The sequence below is a fragment of the Carya illinoinensis genome, chromosome 11, assembly GCF_018687715.1.
Source record: "Carya illinoinensis cultivar Pawnee chromosome 11, C.illinoinensisPawnee_v1, whole genome shotgun sequence".
NCBI lineage: Eukaryota > Viridiplantae > Streptophyta > Magnoliopsida > Fagales > Juglandaceae > Carya > Carya illinoinensis.
In genome coordinates, this window is record NC_056762.1 from 33,277,904 (window position 1) to 33,284,258 (window position 6,355).

The window sequence follows — 6,355 nt, forward strand, 5'->3', positions numbered from 1 at the left end:
CAGATAGACTTGATTGTCGACGCGACTACACAATACAAAATGTTAACATTTATCGACACCTATTCAACATACAATCAAATCTAAATAGAACAAGCCGACCAGGAGAAGATGGCCTTTATAACTGATCAGTGATTATATTGCTACAAAGTCATGCTTTTTTACCTCAAAAATACAAGGGTAACATACTAGAGGTTGGTGAATAAGATGCTCAAACATCAAATAGGCCAAAATATGAAAGTTTTTGTGGACGATCTACTGGTGAAAAGAATGGAGTTCGATCGACATAAGAAGAATCTGAGGGAAGCCTTCGGAGTGTTATGTCAATACAAGATAAAGTTCAATCCAATGAGGTGTGCATTCAGAGTACAATCGGGCAAATTTCTTGGGTTCATGGTGTCAAAGAGAGGTATTGAGCAAAGTTTTTAAAATCATTCAAAATCAATCGGTCAATTCCAGAACAAAAACCGGTATGGGAATCATTAATATTCCGTTTCGTCTTAAATTTCGATCAATTTCAATTTATTTCAAGTGTTTCGACTGGTTTCCAGTATTCCGGCCGAAATCAATATTTCGGCAGGTATTAAATGGTAGACGTAATTTCCATTTTCCAGTACAATTAAAAAGCCTGTCTTCTTTCACAATATGGAAATAGAATCTGGCACTTCTACTAAACATCTTGTTTAGTGCTTCTTCTACACATCTCAATCAAATCAAAGTCAAATCAAGCCAAAGGCTAAACTGTATCTTTATTCCTTAGTGTCTCTCACAATTTTGTTCTTTAGAGGCAAACATACTTTCATTTATATTGCATTTAATGGTGCCTAATAGAGGATTTGTTCATAAATTAACTAAATCAAGGATTATAAATTTTGTAAATTTTTAGACGCGAGATTTAATCAAATCCTACATAAAATATAGCGATTCAATGTCTTATATTATTTGACATATAGAAATATGTTTGTTTGATAATTAATTCTTTTACAAATATAAAATATATATAATAAAATATTATATAATCCCCAAACGGTATGCTAGTACATACCAATACCGAAATATTTCATTCCAGTGTCCAAACTGAGACAATGTTGTAACCCACGAGATGCCCAGTAATTCGAGATCGAAAATGTGCACCCTATTAGGCACTATAAAAAATTTATCGATGTTATAGGTTAGAATGACATCGAACCACGTGAAAATACTGTTTTGATCTACCTAGGCTTGTACCAACTAGATGTGAGCCTCCTCTCGGTCAAAAAGGATGATCTCAAAACCATGCTCATCCATAACTAGATTCCATGAAGCCTTAATGGGAACTCCTGATTCGCTACCTCATGTGTAGGAAACTCCCAACCATTACTAGATAAGAAGAAAAATTTCCTCTACCAATCCTTAGGGTGGGAATATTTACACTCCAGTTGGACCAATTTGTTATGAACCCTAAAACTATAGAGATTCCCTTCCAAGCCTCTAAAATTGTGCAGAGAAAGGAATTCACGAGCCATGAGGTCATGATATTCGTCACCCGTGGGTTCCAACATTAAATCTGCTAGGCATTGGGCACAAGTTTGCTAGAGAATGCAGCAGGCTATCAGAATCTACTAGGCATTGGGCACAAGTTTGGTTAAGGCAAGACCCAAGACATTTAGCACATTGCAAATGAGTCGTACAAAGTGCAAGCAAAGCCCAATCACAAATATGGTAAAATACAAGGCAACAGAAATGATCATTCCTCTCATGCCGACAACTCCATGAGGCTGGCCAGGCAAACCAAGAGCCACCGAGTCTGGGATATTGAATTATCCCTCGCCGAGTCGAATTCGCAACAGGAAACAGTTGAGAACCATCAATGGCCTTTAAAAATCGAGCGAGGAGCATATGCCCCCTCAATAGTAGGGTTAACGGCCACTTCCTTAGAGCGAGGACGAGGATCGTGGGGTTGCAAAGACCCAGCTCCACGGGAGGAGGATAAGAGGCTACCTTTAGAGGAAGCCATGGATTCGCAAGGGAGATTGGGAGGAAATGGAGGGAAACAAAGTGACTATTAATGACTATTAGAGAAGCAGAAGAAGAAAGAAAAAGGCTAAGCCCATTTCCATCCATACGCAGATTGCTCGTGAAATGAAAACCATTTCGCATTCCTCGAAGGTTTGCTACTCAAATTTCTCTTACATTTTAAAAACTTAGAAAACAAAATACTTTCCATCGATAATGCATCTCTCAAACTTTTTGGTTAAATCTTGGTGGAAACCCATTAGGGTTACTTTCTATGGAAACCTCTTTTAAAAACCTCAATTTGATTCCAATATGTGTGCATTCCTTCAATGTCTTCAATTCACTTCCTCTTTTATTTAGTTGGTTTGTTTTTTTATTAGGCATAAGTAGAGGGCATTATATTGGCTAAATTGTGAGTGATTCTTTCTTAAATTTAACACTATTGGATGCATACAAATTAACTATTATTGTAGAACTTTTTAGATGTCAATTGTGTACTGTAAGAATCTTGTTGATCCTATCACAGCCAGGGATCTCTGTCCGTGAGGCCATTTCATCATATGCGATTTATGTCCTACAAAACTACGTATATATATCCTTCTGAAACATACAAAATGCTAAACACAATATATCATTAATCCATGCTAGCTGGCATGTAGGGGTGTAACTAGTCCAGTTTGGTTTGGTTTTGTATAAATTTTGGAATCGAACTAATATACACCAATTTTGCATTTTCAAGATCCGATCCCAAACCGATTACTCTCTTAAACTGGTACTTTCAACTTTACCAGTTCTAATTCGGTTCGATTCGATTTTTCGATTTTAATCAAGTGTCAATGTAATTATAAATATTATATATATATTTAAGATTAAAATTTTATGTTGTAAATTATAATATAAAATTATTTTATATATAATTAATATAAACAGAATAGAAATAATCAAAACAAGAACTAAATATTTTATATAATATTTAAAATTAATTATATATATTTTTTATAAATCAGTCCAATTCGGTGCTGAAAAGCTAAGAACATATTTCAAATCAGATTTAACCGATTTCTAAAATGTAAAAATCGATTCTAAATCGGACTGATTTAAAACTGAACCAATCAATCCAGTCTGTGATTCAGGCCGATTGTTTGGTTTGCCGGTTTAGACTTTTACCTCTACTGGCGTGCACAGAGCCTACACCCTACCCCTTTATGCCTCTTGGAATATAAATAACCATATCAAGGAATTAGAATTAAAATCACATGCAGCCAAACAGCTTGCTAATGATAGTTAATTTAGTTAGAATATATCAGATGTATAAATAGCTCATTTCTGTACATTTTAAAGCAATTCAATTGATTCGATATTCATTCTTCTACTCTGTTTCCAAGTTCATAGAAACTTTACATGGTATCATCGTCCATATAGTTAATTTAAATAACTATATAGTTAATATAGATGTTGGAATATAAATAACCATATCAAGGAATTAGAATTAAAATCACATGCAGCCAAACAGCTTGCTAATGACAGTTAATTTAGTTAGAATATATCATATGTATAAATAGCTCATTTCTGTACATTTTAAAGCAATTCAATTGATTCGATATTCATTCTTCTACTCTGTTTCTAAGTTCATAGAAACTTTACAATGCCTGTGCTTTGCGTTGGTTTGAAATCTTGAATTCGAACAGACTTGCACTTAATTCGATTAATAAATATTTACAAGTGTTTAAGGCCTCGTTTGTTTTTACAGATGAGATGAGATAAGATAAAATCTTTTGAAATATGTTGAGATGAGATGAGATAAGATGAGATTAGATGAAATATTTATTTATTTACCAATGATGCAATTTTTTTTTTTTTGCTACTTCCTTTTTTATTAACCAATTGGTCAAAAAAAAAAAAATTTCTACTTCCTTTTGTTTTAACCATTTTGTCTTTTTTTTTTTTGGCTACTTCCTTTATTTATTTACCAATGGTATAATTTTTTTTAGATAAAAACTTGAGATAAAAACCTGAGAAGAAACTTGAAATCTTCTGAGATGAAAACCTGAGAAGAAACTTGAGATCTTTTGAGATGAAAACTTGAGATGAAAATCTGAGAAGAAACTTGAGATCTTTTGAGATAAAAACTTTAGAAGAAACTTGAGATCTTTTGAAATGAAAATTGATAGATTAAAATATGTGTTTATTTTTATAAAACCTTTAACAGTACAAAAATTTTGAAAAGTTTTTAAAATTTTGATTTTTAGTCACAAAAACAAACAAGACCTAAAAGAACGTAAATATAAGTAATATTTTTTTTTCATAGTCAAATGATGACTCCGCCCTGATGAGCCAAAAACAGATATCGTTGCAGACTTGCGGCAAGGACGGGCTGAACAGTAGTAATTACGGAAAAAAATAAAATCAAGGTTTATTTGGGACATGAGGGCAATAGAATCAAGAATCAAGATAGATTATATTATAATCGAGGAAGAAATTTATTACAAAACTGTAAAGAGAACCAATTAATAAACGAGAGAACAGCGGTCCATCAATCAGAGATTCAGAACCGGATCAATCGTTAAAAGAATATAAGAAAATCTTAAGTTTCTGCTAATATCTATGTTCTGTGATTTGTATATTCACATCTCTATCAGCCATACAGCATATTGATCATATGGCTCGACATCAAGCGTGGCAAAAGCTAATAGGAAACGAGGGTCTCGAAGCAGTTCAGCCCATCCAACTCCGGTGCGAATCGCGGTACCCTCTGCCGCGGTCTGATCTCCTTCTTAGCACACGCCGGTGGTGGCTGTGCATCTCCTTGTTGCTTCTTGCTCGCATCGATGCTAGAGGCGGCGGCGGCGGCGTTACTAGTGCCCTTGGCGATAGAAGAGAAGGAGGTCCTCACCGTCTGGCCCAACAACTCGGCACACACGGCGTCGAAGGAACTAAACATGGAATTCATGACTTGATCTGTCTTTAAGATCGAACAAGAAACAAATAACCAAAAGATTTTGTTTTCTTTGTTGAGAGAAAGCTGTAGATGTTGGTTGCGTATATTGTGAAGGGCTTGGGGGCGAAGGAAAGTTCTGTATGGCAGTTTAGAATTTTAGATTTGCTTCTTGGGTTGCAATTTTGAACAGAAAAGGAAGCTTATTTATAGGAGTAGAACGAGATTTCCTTCTTGGGTTGGGAATTATAAGACGCGTGAGCACCCAAAAAGCGTGGAAGCGACCGAGACTTCGATGCGCCTCCCTTCAAAGGTCAAACTTCAAAAGGCACGCAAAGCTAAAGACTAGCACGCCCTGGACTTGTCTAGAGTCTGGACCCACCCCAGAGTATAGTCAGCGTTGGTTTACTAAGGAAGAAGGTGCTAGAAGCGTAGACCCTGTCCATATTTGACTAAAAATTTGGCAACAAATTATATATTTATATTAGTTGCCTCTATTGAAAACATATAAAATAAAAAAAGATCTGTACGAAATATCTTGATGGGTACGTGGGACCTTGCTATTAACTTGAATCTTGATCGTTGATTGAGGAAGTCAAAATGGTCGGTTTTGGGTGGATCCAGCTGGAGTCGGTTGTTCATTAATGGAAAGGATTAAAAAATTGGACTCTAAAATGTTGGTGGCATGTTCATGAACACACCAGATCGATCTATAATTGATGGCGTTACGTCTCTGCATTCATTTCCCTTTACCAATTCTTCGGAGGTGCTTAAAATAGGGGTTTCCCATAACCCTTATCCTGCATGGTTGGAGGATTCCTTTTCGCGTACATTTTTGCGTCCAATTTAAAGAATTCCATTGAATATATAACCAACAAGCCAAGTTCTCTCTAAATCTTTCTAGAATTCCTACTTATTGTCCATCACATATATTACTTTCAAACTAAATGGTGAAACATTTCAATGTTTAATATTTAAATTTTATCGAAAAAAATCTAGTTATAAATACAAATACGTATTAATATGTGTATCAATTTAATGTAATTAGTTAAAAAGTAGATTTTTATTAAAAATATTATTAATTTAAATTTTAAATATAAAAAAAATCAGTATTAATACGTAAATTAGTACGCGACTTTATTTATACCTAACAAAACTCAATTTTATAATATGAATTATATAAATCAAATTTTATCATTTAAGTTACGTGAATAGTATGTTCTATCACACTGATTTGATAATAGAATAATACTTTTAACAATAAATATAACATATGTTTAGCATATATAATATGTTTATCAATAATAGAACTAACGTTACATATATATCAAAATTAATATACCTCAGAATGAATAATTAGTTTGAAAATAAGACTCAATGGCTTTAAGAGGTAGAATTCCTAGTTTACGAGGTGCAGTGGTACTGACT